At 44.1% G+C, this 14,576-nt stretch overlaps 1 protein-coding gene across 5 annotated transcripts in view; it reads right to left on the bottom strand.

Annotated features, from left to right (window-relative positions):
- PCBP2 (poly(rC) binding protein 2) overlaps positions 1–13,678 on the bottom strand; it is a 50,620-nt gene extending 36,942 nt beyond the window's left edge. For 2 of the 5 annotated variants that reach the window (XM_075851857.1, XM_075851858.1), the window contains exon 1: positions 12,966–13,678. The gene's annotated coding sequence lies outside the window, so the exon portion shown is untranslated. The remainder of the gene's footprint in view (positions 1–12,965) is intronic. The other 3 variants (XM_075851855.1, XM_075851860.1, XM_075851859.1) reach the window with 3 other exon arrangements.
- Positions 13,679–14,576: the final 898 nt, after the last annotated feature.

The following is a 14,576-nucleotide window of genomic DNA, read 5'->3' as shown; positions in this document are numbered from 1 at the left end:
CATCTGGGCGTGTATTATGTGCGTACATCTGGGCGTTTTTAATACTTTTACTAGCTGGGCGCTCTGACGAGAAGTATCATCCACTTCTCTTCAGAACGCCCAGCTTCTGGCAGTGCAGATCTGTGACGTCACTCACAGGTCCTGCATCGTGTCGGACACATCGGCACCAGAGGCTTCAGTTGATTCTGCAGCAGCATCGGCGTTAGCAGGTAAGTCGATGTAGCTACTTACCTGCAAACGCCGATGCTGTTGCAGAATCATCTGTAGCCTCTGGTGCCGATGTGTCCCAGCTCGTCTGACACGATGCAGGACCTGTGAGTGACGACACAGCGTGATCTCTCGAGAACACGCTGTGTCTGCACTGCCAGAAGCTGGGCGTTCTGAAGAGAAGTGGATGATACTTCTCATCAGAACGGCCAGCTAGTAAAAGTATTAAAAACGCCCCGATGTACGCACATAATACACGCCCACTTGGACTTTTGCAAGCCTCAGTTGCATAACTACAAAAATGATCATAACTTGGCCAAAAATGCTCGTTTTTAAAAAATAAAAACGTTACTGTAATCTACATTGCAGCGCCGATCACATGCAATAGCAGATAGGGGCTGCAAAATCTGGTGACAGAGCCTCTTTAAGGCAAAGAAGAAAGGTCAATTAAAGGTAATGTGTCGCTAGAAAAACATCATTTTTTTTTTTTTTAGTTAAACAGTTAGTGTATAGGTGGTGATTAGACATTGTTCTAATTTTATTTATTTTTTTCACGAGACGCTGGTCACTAGAGGGAGCAATTCCCAAAATTGCAGCATTGCATGTGGTAAAGCAACCAATTGCTTTATGCGGCAAAATTTGCGAAAACTCTAGTGAGCTCTCAGAATCCCCCCCTCCTTTATCCTGGCTAGTGCCAGGAGAAACGAGGGGATTGAACGGTCAAACCTCCTACACGGTGTGTCGCCATTTTTGAGCCAACACACAGTGTAGTAGGTTAACATACACTAGTAAACACACACTAAAACATACATAGAAATAACTTACCTGCTCCTGCCGCCGCTCCGTCCGCTACCGCCGCTCCAAGTGCACAAGTCCGGAAGCCGCGACCGGAAGTAGTAATCTTACTGTCCGGCCGCGACTTCCGGTCCACAGGAAAATGGCGCCGGACGTCGCACAGTTCAACTTTGACTGTGTGGGAGCGGCGCATGCGCCGTTCCCACACAGATGGCGTACAGCATAGTGGATGGAACGGGCCTCGTTCGCATTCACTATGGGACTGTATGTGCCGTATTCCATGTCTGTATGTGTCGTTAATCGACACATACAGAAATGGGAAAAAAAATGGCAGCCCCCATAGGGAAGAAAAAGTGAAAAAATAAAACAAAGTAAAACACAAACACACAAATAAATAAAAAAAATGTTTAAACACACACTAAAGTCAAATTGATCTAAAAAAATATATATTCCGTGACACTGGTCCTTTAACCCCTTCCCCCTGCCTGCATTCTGGGCTCTAATGACCAAGCTATTTTTTACGTTTTCCATCGTCACATTCGAAGAGCTATAACTTTTTTATTTTTGCGTTGACGGAGCTGTATAAAGGTCTTATTTTTTGCGGGACAAGTTGCATTTTTTTTGGGGTACATAGAATTTATTGATTAACTTTCTCGGGGGGGGGGGGGGACCTGAAATTTCTCCCCTCTTTTTTGCGTCCTAAATCTACGCCGTGTACCATGTGGTATAAATAACACAATAACTTTATTCAGTTGGTTGTTACGATTGCAACGATACCAAATTTGTATAGATTGTATGTTTTACTACTTACACCGTAAAAACACTTTAAAACAATTATTTGTTTTTGTGTCTCCATACTTGAAGACCCATAACTTTTTTTTATTGTTCCACCGATGCAGTTGTATGAGGGCTTGTTTTTAGCGGGACTTGTAGTTTTTATTGGTACCATTTTGGAGTAGATGCGACTATTTGATCACTATCACTTTTCAGGATTCACAGAAAACAGCAATTTTTAGATGTTTTTTTATATTATTTTTTACAGCGTTCACCATGTGGGTTAAATAATGTAATCGCTTTAGTCGGGGGTCGTTACAGACGTGGCGATACTAAATATGTTTAACTTTGCTTTATTTTGTATTTTTTTAATAGTAATGCATTTTGTAAGGGGAAAAAGTGGGTTTTTCTTTTTTTACTTGTCCTACTCTGGGAACTTCACTATGCGATCCTCCAAATCGCTTTTATAATACACTGCAATACTTTTGTATTGCAGTGTATTACTGCCTGTCCGTTTAAAACGGACAGGCATCTGCTAGGACATGCCTCCGGCATGACCAAGCTGGCATTCACTACAGACAGACCTGGGGGCCTTTATAAGGCCCCCCGGCTGCCATAGAAGACAGACACTCGACGATCTTATCGCCGAGTGTCAGTGGGGTGAGAGGGAGCTCCCTCCCTCTCCAAAACCAATCAGATGCGGCGCACGCTATTTAGCGCCGCATCTGAGGGGTTAAACGGGTGAGCAGGGAGATTTAACGGCTCCCTGCTCTGTTTATTTATCCTGATGCAGCGCCGTGAAACGGCTATTGCATCAGAATAAAGCCCACTAATGACCGCTGTGAAAAGGCTAATCGGCGGTCATTAAGGGGTTAAGCAATGACTTTTTTTAGGCCTCATGAACACGACCGTAAAAACACCCGTTATTACAGGTCGTAATTACGACCCGAAATAACGGACCCATAGACTTCTGTTGGCCACGGGTACCTTCCCGTTTTCTCACGGGAAGGTGCCCGTGCCGTTGAAAAAGTTAGAACATGTTCTATTTTTTTCTTTTACGGGCCGTGCTACTCTGCTTTATAATGGGATCACGGCTCGGAATAACGGCCGGCTGCACGTGGCCGGCCATTCTCGTAATTACGAGCACGGTCGTGCGCATGGTGCCTTAGTGGTACCTTTTTTCATTGGCAGGTCATGCTAGTAATAGTGGTTAATATAGCAGTGTCTTATTCATAAAAGGTTTCCTTAAAGGGAATGTGTCACGAAATTTTTTTTTTTTATATGTCATTAAAATAAATTTTATTTATGTGTTTTTTGTGTTGTACTTTTTTATTTTCTCTTTTTACTTCTCTATGGGGGCTGCCATTTTTTTCCATCTCTGTATGTGTCGATTAACGACACATACAGAGATGGAATACGGCACATACATCCCCATAGAGAATGCGAACGCCAGCCGTTCCATTTACTACAGCGTACGACGCCGTCTGTGTGGGAACGGCGCATGCGCCGCTCCCACAGACCAAAATGAAGGTCTTCGGCAGAGCGACATCCGGCGCCATTTTCATGTGGACCGGAAGCCGCGGCCGGACAGTAAGGCGACTACTTCCGGTCGCGGCTCCCGGCCATATGTTCAGACTAGGAGAGGAGGCAGCAGCCGGAGGCGACGGCAGGAGCAGGTAAGTTATGTTTGTGTATGTGGTGTGTGTATGTTCGTCTTATACTGCATGATTACCACCATCTAATCCTCCTACACTGTGCATTTGCTCAAAAAATAGCGGCAAACAGTATAGGAGGTTTCAACATTAAACCCCTTCCTTTCTCCTGGCACTAGCCAGGATAAAGGAGGGGGGATTGTTTGAGGACGCTAGAGCGAGTGTGTCTTCTCCAATTTTGCAGCATAAAGCAATGAGGTTGCTTTACCACATGCCAATGCTGCAATTTTGGGAATTGCTCCCTCTAGTGACCAGCACATGGAAATGTTATAAATTAGAATTTAATTTATAATATTTCCTGACTTGTGAAAAAATTAGAACAATGTGTAATCATTTATATACTAACTTTATCTAAAAAAAATTCTAGCGACATTCCCTTTAACAGTTTAGACAAGCCCTAATTGCTGCATCCCATGTTACTGCTGCAGCGATCACAAGGGACAGAGCATCACAGGTATCCAGCTGCATGGAGACCGGACATGAGGAACCGGGACGTATCGCTATGGCGATGCCACAGGAGAGTAGGATGGACTTTCACAACTGCATTCGGCAGCAGCCATTCCGGTCGAAAATCAGCTCAAAATTAAACACGATGGGGTAGATTTTCTAATACTGGCATTTCATATGCCAGTCTTAACTTTCTGCTCCACTGGAGTAAGACATTAAAAGGTGAATGCCTCTTAATAAATGTGCCATCTTTCAGCGGGCCGTGCACCTGCCACTGCTCCAATAGATATTAAATAATGTAAAAAATATACTCTCCTTACCGCTTCTCCCCACTAGATCCCCTCAAGCTCTCAGGTACTGATGCCTGGCAGCATTAGGACACGATGTGAAGCAGCACATTCGGTGATCACAAGGCCTGTCCGGCATCAGTACATTGGATGAGTTGCAGCCTGACTGACAGGAGAAGAGCGATGATCCTTTTAGTATTTTATTTTTTTTGTACGATTGCAAAGGGGGGGGGGGGCATTCAAGGCCACTACCACCTTGTTACACCCCACATTGAAATCGATCCCAGAACTATAATTCACGGCAATCTTCTGTCATAAATAAAAATTGGTCGGAATGCGTCAGCACGAGACTTTTGCAACGCCCTTTTCCTAAATGTAGCGAAGGCAGTGTAAATTGCCCAAAAGTGAACATTTTCAACTTGCTTTTGTACACTAGAAAACTGTCATAGGAAGGTTGATAAATCCCACCATTGAGTTCTCTTAAACAGCTTCAGAAACTTTACTAATACAGATCATTCAGTCAACCGCAACCTAAAGTGTATGGCCAGCCTTATGGTCATCCCTCCCCCTTTATGATGCCAGGGGTCACTGTATTACTGTGTGATACAAGAACTTTGTTCATGCCATCACCCACTTGTCAACCAGAGGACGTGCTCTCCAATGGTCACGATGGGCTGATTTGCTTCTACTGAAGGGATGAAATGGGCAGTTGCACATTAACCCCTTGTGTGCCTATTTTAGGCCTTAATGAGCAAGCTATTTTTTACGTTTTTCCATAGTCGCATTCAAAGAGCTATAACTTAGCTTTGCGTCGACATAGCTGTATAATGGCTTGTTTTTTGCAAGACAAGTTGTATTTTTTGCCAGCGGCAATAGTTTGATAGACTGGACTGTGGCCGAAATGTTACTTTATTTTTCTCAAAATATTACCTTATTCAAATATATCACCTTTTGCATATTTCATCTAAAAGGAGTGCTTGGAGTTTTTAAAAAAAAATTAGTTAGGCCCACCGGCTGCCAAAGAAACCATCTTTGATTGCATAGTGGGTGTGCGCGCTGATGGGGGGGCCCGCATCTAAGGGGTTAAATGGGCAGACTGATGCACCTGCTCGAGCAGCGCTGCTCCAAGCTCTCTGCTACCTCCGATAGTGGAGAGCTTTTACTGCTCCCGACGTCGTGGTTTTATTCGGATTGAGCGCTGTGAAAAGGCATATCCATCAGAAGCCTGTTAGGGGCCGCGAAAAGGTGTATTGGCAGTCACTAATGGGTTAATCACTCCATGCACCTAATCAAAACACTTGTCAACGCAAACATTTACTGGCAACTAGAATGCAGAGAATAGCGGTCTCTTCAGTTAATGACTGAACATATGCGCATGTAGACCGGCAGCATGTATGAACTCTGGGCAGCATCAATTCATTTTTAGGTTGTGTTCAGCCAAGTTTCTGCTTGTGTTAGACCTTTAGCAATGAAGAATTTTTATGCATCGGTTACGAAACGTACCTTTTTTGCAAAATTGCATGAAGGTACCCATGTGTGTTGAGTGCTGGGTGGGATTTTAATTTTTCAAAATTTGTGAAAGGATGGTAGAGGTATTTTTAATTTAGGTTTTATTTGTACATGTCAAAAGTGTGAATATTGTCCTAAAACTTTGCAACGAAAGAGCTGAGCGTGCATCCAACAAAACTCAACATGGGTACACAAGGCAAGCTCCTCCTGGGATGGAAAGGACTAGGTCTATGCTATGCATTTTGTGATCAGAACACATACAAAAGTGCACAAGCAAAATATTTTTATATTTCAACCAAATATGAAAGAGAAGCAACCAAAGTGCTTGTAAAAGTAGACTGGCACAACAGCCGGCAAGTACCAGACTGAAATGTAAGGGAACGAGGAGCTCCCTACCATCAGTAGACATCTCATACCGTTACATAATGAATGAGTCTTATGAAAGCACAATGCCGGAACTACAAAACAGAATTCTGAGGTCAGAATGTTCAGACTATGCAGTAGCAGATTAAATTCTCTGAAAATGCTGCTGACTATGAAAAAACAGTAGCAGCTTTGTTCTCTGCACAGCCGTACAGTAATGGGGTAAATGAACAAAAAGCTCTATGAAACCTGATAAAGATAGAGCTTTGTGTATAAACTAGAGCTGTAACTTCTTTGATTCAGTAACAGTTACATGGTGACTACTGTATGTAATGTGGCCCTGTCAGGAACAGAAGTAGTTTACTCCACTCAAGCCAGCTGCAGACTACTGACCTATACACTGCCAGGTCAACACACAGGATAAGAAAATACCCTGTGAACTTTACAGAACCCAAAACGTTCCCATATCACGGATTTTGCTAGCAAATCAGTGAAAATAAATATACAAACTAGAGCATAAACCCCATGAGTACACAGTCTAAGTCCTTTCCTATAAGCGCCTAATACAACAAGACTATGACAGACTGATAATGTACTCTTAAGTGTCTTTATTCATGAAAACAATGTAGGTACCAGCAGCAAAGCTCGAAGCATATTGGCTACTAGACCCATGGGATCTTCCTGGACCATGTACGTGTCCCCCTCGACTGAGAAAACCTAACACATACTGACAGCACTCTTATACATAGTTTAATACAAAGCTCTATTTCGGGAGCCATTGTGAATACCATTATGAGAACATTTTGAATTGCTATTTATGTAATGGTTAGAGTTCTCCTTTAACACTGGGAGCATTCCAATGATATCTGCCAGGGCCGTGGGAAACCTCAGACACTAGACCTGTCACTATACGCAAGTTGTTGTATACCACCTGTTCTGCTGAATTAACGTCCACGAAAACGATTACACTGAACAAGCGCAAAGTCAACATGGAGGAAACAGACGCATGGTTACTATACGAAAACACTTAGGCAGAGTCCACACAGCAGCTTTTCAGCAAGGATTCTGCACTGCACAGCAGCAGCAGTTCTCAGTACTTTACAGGTGGAGGGAGTACTCAAATCCACATCAAAGGCACAAAAAATCTGCAGGAAAATCAGATCATGATACGCATTTCCAAATCGATATCATGCTCATTCTTGTGTGGAAAAGATAGGGTGAAATCCGCAGCAAAAATTCCCACGTAACGAATGTCAATTTTGCTGCAGATTTCTACTACATCTGGACAGCGAGTCTGATCAGAAAACAATACATAATACAGATTTATAGGCACTCCATTTTTCACAAGTCGTGTGATCTGTACTGATCAAATCCTACGGCGCCTACTGTAGAAACCGTAGGTCGGTCTCAATGCAAATGTAGGAGACTCACATCAAGGCTTTCAGAGACTTCCACTTAGAGCCTGACTTCTAGTCCCTACAGCAGACACTGTAGGATATAGGGAGTTAAAAAAAAAAAAAAAAAAAAAAAGACCTCATCGGGCCGAAACGGCAACCTGTGAAATACAGCAACGGAAAGTCACTATATTACATTTACAAGTGAGGGGGGCAAAAAACAAACCAACCCCCAACACTTAACCACTTCGCGCACCCAGATGAGGGGGGGGGGGACGGGAGATGGGGGGACGGGACTACTTATGGCAGCCCAGCGGCCTAATGAAGGCCCCCAGGGATGCCTTCACACTGCCTGTTAAAAAAAAGTTCTAGTAATAAAAATTAAAAAAAAACCTTCCCATTTTCCCCCTAAAGTGATGTAAAAAATAAATAAGTAAACAAAACTGGTATCATTGCGTCCATAAAAGTCTGAACTATAACAATATAGCATTAATACGCACGATGAACGCCATAAAAAATGTAAACCGCTGTTTATTGGTCAACTTAGCTCTCAAAAAAAAAAAAAAATCATAAAAAGCGATCAAATAGTTCCACGTACCAAAAAATTACAGCTCGCCCCACAAAAAATAAGCCCTCACACCGCTCAGTCGATGAAAAAATAAAGTTATGGCTCTCAGAATGTGGCGACAACTTGTTTTTTAATTAAAAGTAGCTAGAGATCGTATTGAGCCACAGAATAAAGATAAGATGTCGTTTTGAACGCACGATGAAAGCCGTAAATACGAAACCCAAAAAACCATTGAGGAATCGCAGTTTGATCCAACTTCAGAACGCAAATAATTTTCTCAGTTCCCCAGTACATTATATAGAACTATAAATGGTACCAAAAGAAACTAAAACTCCTCCTGCAAAAAATAAGCCCTCACACCACTATTGATGGAAAAATAAATAAAGTTATGTCTCTTGGAATGCAGGGAGTGAAAAACGAAAAATAAAAAAATGGCTTAGCCCCGAAGGGGTTAATTTTAGTTTCATTCGATTTACACACAGATAAATGGTGTTTTCTTAATGTTGTAGCCATTTCTTTATAAAACCTTTCCTGGGGCAGCCATATTGGAGACACTTCTGTCCTGTATGGTTGTTGTTGGTACAGCAAGTGGTGTGCGCTTTATGGCAGGTGAAATGAATGGAAGTCAACTGACAAATCTGATTTTTTACACTAGCCACAAAATGATTGAGTATGGCCCCTTCCCCAGGGGACATGCATATTAGGGCCGGTTCACATCAGCGTACGCTTTCTGTTCAGGGGTTCCATCACAGGTTTCCATTGTGGAACCCCGCAACGGAAAGTCAAACGGAAACCTTAGCTTCTGTTTGCATCACCATTGGCATCAATGGTAACAGAAAACTTGCTAATGTTTTCCGTTTGTCACCGTTCCGGGAGGTATCCCTTTTTTTCGACTGAATCAATAGCGCTGTCGACTGAAAGCTCTGACGGAACCCCTGAACGGAAAGCGAACGCTGATGTGAACCGACCCTTATCTGTGTGTATAGTGTTACTAGCCTACCTTACCTAGGCTTCCAGTAATACAATAGAGTTGTCATTATCTCCCCCACATCTAATGATCTTTTTCATCTTGCGCCTGTATATACAGCAACGTTAACAAGTGTGCAGAAAATCGCTTATGGCGACTGCTGTAGTGGTTGTGTAAAAACTAAAACATTTCAAGATGTTTTTTATGTGGACGGAAAAGCACCAAATGCATGCTATAGTTTGAATGAGGGTTTCAACACATTTAGGCCTCATGCACACGACCGTAGTGTTTTTCTGGTCCGCAAATTCCAGGACCGTGTTCCGTGAAATGTCATCCGCAGTTCATCCGTATGTCCTCCGCAGTTCATCCGTATGTAATCCGCAAAATGCGGATGAAAAAAAAAAAGCCTAGGTAAAACATGATGACGACAGAACTCATTCCCGGTCGTCGCCTAGCAACACTTCCGCAAAACTGCGGATGACACACGGAGGTGTATCCGCAATTTCCACGGGCCCATTGACTTCTATTGGCATGTCCGCACCGCATTTGCGGCCCATAATAAGACATGTCCGGAGTTTCTGCGGCACGGATTTGCGGACATGCGGAGAGCCGTGAAAACACGGATAGTGGGTATGGCCACATAGAAATGAATGAGTCCGCAATTAACCCGTGGATTTGCGGTTGAATTGCGGACGCAAAAACACGGTCGTGTGCATGAGGCCTTAGGCTGGGTTCACACAGTTTTTTTGCAGGTGGAAAATCTGCCTCAAAATTCAGTTTGGAAGTTTGAGGCAGATTTTCCTCTGCCTGCACGCCGATATTCGCTGTGTTTTTCACCCGCGGCCATTGAGCGCCGCAAAACAAGCTTTCTCTGCCTCCCATTGGGAGGTCAGAGGATTAACCGCGCAAAGATAGCACATGTCCCTTTCTCCGGCGAACCAGTTTTACGGCTCGCGGGAGAAAACCGCCTCCGCCTCCCATTGAAATCAATGGGAGGCATTTTTGGGCGGTTTCTGGTGAGTTTTGCGGCGTGGTTTCTGCGTAGAAAAAAACTGTGAACCCAGCCTTAAAGTGAAAAATAAATAAATTATGTTCCCACCTTGGCTAAATCAAAGATTCCTTAAAACAAAAAAAGTAGTCAGGCAAAAGACCCCCCCCCCCCCCCCCACTTGTGACTATCACAGCTAGATGTCAGATGAAAAATTCTAACAAGGAAATGCATATTTATATTCCAGATATCAATCAGATCTATTGTCTATTTAGAATCAATAGATTGACCCAGATAAAAAGGACAAATTGCATTTTCATTGTGGCAGGCGGCCTGGACTGTAGTGCTACTGATTGATTTTAACTATTGAGTGACAGATATGGTTGACAAGACTGTATGCAGCTAGGTGTTCCTTTGCACTGCTCAATAATTAAAATCAGTTGCGCTATAAAAAGTCTCAAGTGTAGCCCAGGCCTTCATCTGTCCAACCATTAGCGATGGACTGGTCACGTTCTTTAGTCCAAAATACCACACGACAATCTATTTGAAGTTCGATCAATCGTGCTGGATTACTTGGTGTTTCAGGGTGATACTTGTTAGAAATGTCTGTAGCTGAACAGTAGTCCACTAATGTCTATGGACAGTTTAAGACCTACCTAAGGTCAAAAGGAGCAAACAACCATTCATGGCTCATGTACTTTGGCAGTTAGTATATTTCAGCTGTCAAGATTCACGAATAGTCTTGAATTTATTGCAAATAATCCGCCACATTAGAAACACATGCAGAAAATTTCAGCTGCCAACAAGCAGCTGCCCTCCATACCTCATTGCAAGACAAGCTATAAACTTCACTATGCCAAGTCTGCACAAAAACAACTTCACTGGAAGCACAAATTTACCATGTCAGTAATGCATTCCAGCCTTTATGTATCCAGTATAGAACAAGGGCCAGATATAGGACGACAAGTGAACACTGGATGCCTGCCAGGTGCATGGAGAAGAAATGGCTGCAGCCCAACTAGTCCATGCCCCAAGACACCTAAACATATGGCACACGACACTTCAGCACCTGTTCTCAAGGAGGTCTCTGGAGACAGATCTTTGCATTTGTGAAGATGTTCAAACACAGAAGATGGTCATTTTAAAGAGGCTCTGACACCAGATTATAAGTGCCCTATCTCCTACATAATCTGATCAGCGCTGTAATGTAGATGAGTGGTTTTTATTTTTAAAAACAAATTTGAGCGAGTTACGAACAATTTTAGATTTCTGCTAATTAGTTTCTTAATGCCCGACTGGGCGTTATTTAACTTTTGACCAAGTGGGCGTTGTAAAGAGGAGTGTATGACGCTGACCAATCAGCCCCATACACTTCTCTCCATTTGTATGCCCAGCACAGCGTGATCTCGCGAGATCACGCTGTGCTGTCACATATACCCACATTAACTTTACAGACGTGTCTTGAGTGAATAGACATCACCTCCAGCCAGGACGCGACGACTATTCACACTCCGACACTTCGGTAAAGTTTCTGTGGGACTTACTCACAGCGTAATCTCACGAGATCACGCTGTGCTGTGAATACAGATGGACATGAATGGAGAGAAGTGTATGAGGCTGATTGACCAAGTGGGCGTTGTAATGAGGACTGTAGGACGCTGACCAAAGTTAAACGCCCAGAGGTCGACTAAGAAACGAATTAGCATAAAGCGAAAATGTTTCATAACTTGCTCAAAAATTATAATTTTTCAAAATAAAAACCACTGTTCTCTACTTTACAGGATCAGGAGATCGCGCACTTATAATGTGGTGACAGCCTCTAAAGTATTGTAGAAACCAGTCACCTCTGTCAATGCCTTGCACAACGGCTTCCACGCTGACTTATGTAGGTCACTATAAAGGTTACGACTGAAAAGCTGCAATCCACAACAATAAGAGTCCACGTGAAGTTCTTGAAATATCCAATATTGATTTTTACATTTTATCCACATTGCAGCGCTGCAGTTTACACAAATGCCTCACAGGACGGCACGAATTAAGAGATTTACTAATGTCATTATGCTAATTGGGAAGTCCTCCAGATGACTTATCACTAAAGGGATGAAGTCTCCAAATGCAGCCCATTTATTCATGTTTTCTGCTCTTTCACTCACAGCAGTGTCAAGCACAAGCAGCACCGTCACAGCCCCCAAGTGGCCTGCGCCAACCAGACTGGCATATCTAGGGCAGGTCTACCAGGATAAGTAAGCCTACTTATAGTGAAAGCTGCAGACAGCATCATTGACACACTGGAGGTCAAATTAAGACGACATTCTGGATGTGACTGAAAACAAATTCTGAATTAGTGTGGCATTGGCGAAAGTACCGACCTGGCACAGCACACCTGACTTTAGAAAACTGCACACCGCTTACAGTGTGAAAGCAGCACTGCCAGTGTGTAATGCCAGGCCAGCATGCACTATATCCCCACACATACTGCTCACCCATTGGGGAATATGGCACGGCTATAAAAAAAAAAAAAAAAAGTCACACCCCCAAACATTTCTACAGAAAAAAAAAAAAAATAGATACAGCAGCGTCCATGACTTACTGTACAGAATCCCTATCATTGTGTTATACACAAGCCACGATACCGAGCTGCGACACTGCACAGCAGGAGACACCAGGAGGACCAGGCCTACACAAGACATGGGGGGCATGAGGGGGATGACGGCAGTAGTGGCGTGCATGCTGCTCATGTCTATGACGCTGGATGAATGGTGCATGTCACTACGGCCCTGCCGACCATATGGAGATACAGGAGCAGGCCAGTCACATGTTACTGGGAGAGAGGGGGTTAATAGGAGACGGCCATGATAAGTGCGGCCGCCTCACATGGTGCGGCAACTACAATAAGTCACGGCCTAGTCAGCTCAATAACAAAGCCCAAGCACTCACCCCGCAGTTGTGCTTACCTTCCGAGTTACACACGACGAGAGGTAACCGCCGAGAAGACGGGATGTGCGGGACAGAGAACGGGGAAGGGAAGAGAGGGGGGAGGAAAAACAAGGGAGGAAAAACAAGGGAGGAATGGGGAGGAAGGAACGATCCGGAGGCGAGGGGCCCCGGGGAGGGAGGGAAGGAGAGAGCCGGGCGGGCGAGGAATGGCGACGGCGGGAGGGGCTGGCGGGAGCTGCGGCTTCTGCTGCTGCCTCTGCTGGTCTGGGAGGGGGAGAGGAGGCGCGGGCAGCTATCAACCCGCCCTCACCGGAAGCCGGAAAAAGCGCCTGTCAGTAATGGCCGCCAGGGGGCGTTGACGAGAGTAAATGACTAAATCTCGGCTACTACGGTTTCCGGGATTTGGAATGTGATTGCGCGTCTTCACTGCCGCCTTGGTTCAAACATGCCGTTGGCCACGTCTTTTCTTACTGCTATAAGTAGGGAGGGCCCGTTGGCGCCATACTGGTACACCCCTTTTCGGCGAGTACTAATATGGAGCCGTCGCATGACGTCTTATTAAATTAGTTGTCACATGCTGCCGCTCATGGAAACGGCTAGTTTTTTTTGGAGTGGTGACGCGTATAGCTCAGCGGTTTTAGTGAGTAATAATCCAACGGTTGTGTTATTTTGTTTTGATTCAATGGATGCCTAAGATGGCTGTGCCTGGGCACAGATGAGACGGAGATAAAATGGCTGAGAGGGCATTTCCGGCGTCCAAGTGGGCGTGGTAGCGAACGGTCCAAGATGGCCGCCGCATTAAGGGGTTGCGCTTTACCTCGTGATGACAGTTGAGTTCTCATTGTGGTCTGTTCTGCGTGCTTACCTCTTGTCTGTCACATTACATTATGTAGTTCCTGCCAGTGTCTGACCACAGAAGACTTTACATTCAATCAAGACAGAGAAGAACTTTCTTCTGATTCATTACAATAGGGGCCATTTGTAATATATTAACCATTTAAATTCTGTGCGGTTCTTATGACGCCAGTACTGGGATCACATATGTGGTAACACATGAATTTTGCTGTGGAGATGTCAATATGGCCTACTTGTCCCTGACCTGACCATCCCGTTCACAACATGTCCATCAACAAGATGTGGCGGGGGAACCAGAGAACCATGTGGAATTTAAACCGTGATTTACAAAAAAATGTTTTAACATTATGCAGCCTACATGTCTGTTTTAGTGACTACGTGAAATAACACTGCCGGAGCATCTTTTCGTGGAATTCTACTTTATTACTCTGTTGTTCCTCCTAGAAATGTATGAATGAATCAACAACCAGATGATACTATTCCCCTTTTCAATAGGTTGTGTCCCTACTATGGTTGACCCGATACCAGAATTTAATCGTTTCCAACAATCCCGAATTTGCTGGGACTGTCCCCAATTTACAGAGACAATCCCGTCAAATTACTGTCCTGGACGTGTCCCTGTAACTAGCAACTGCCATATTGAATTGTATCTGCGTCCTCAGGACTCCGATACAATTGAATACTATGGCAGAGTAGGGAGCTCGCTATAGGCCTGCAGCCTATAAGACGCAGGGGCAGGATCCCTGTGCAGGTTGGCGCAATGACTGGATGGC

This window comes from Rhinoderma darwinii, chromosome 2 (assembly GCF_050947455.1).
Source record: "Rhinoderma darwinii isolate aRhiDar2 chromosome 2, aRhiDar2.hap1, whole genome shotgun sequence".
NCBI classification, from domain to species: domain Eukaryota; kingdom Metazoa; phylum Chordata; class Amphibia; order Anura; family Rhinodermatidae; genus Rhinoderma; species Rhinoderma darwinii.
Note: the sequence above shows the minus strand (reverse complement) of the source record. Positions and strands in the feature narration are given on the sequence as shown.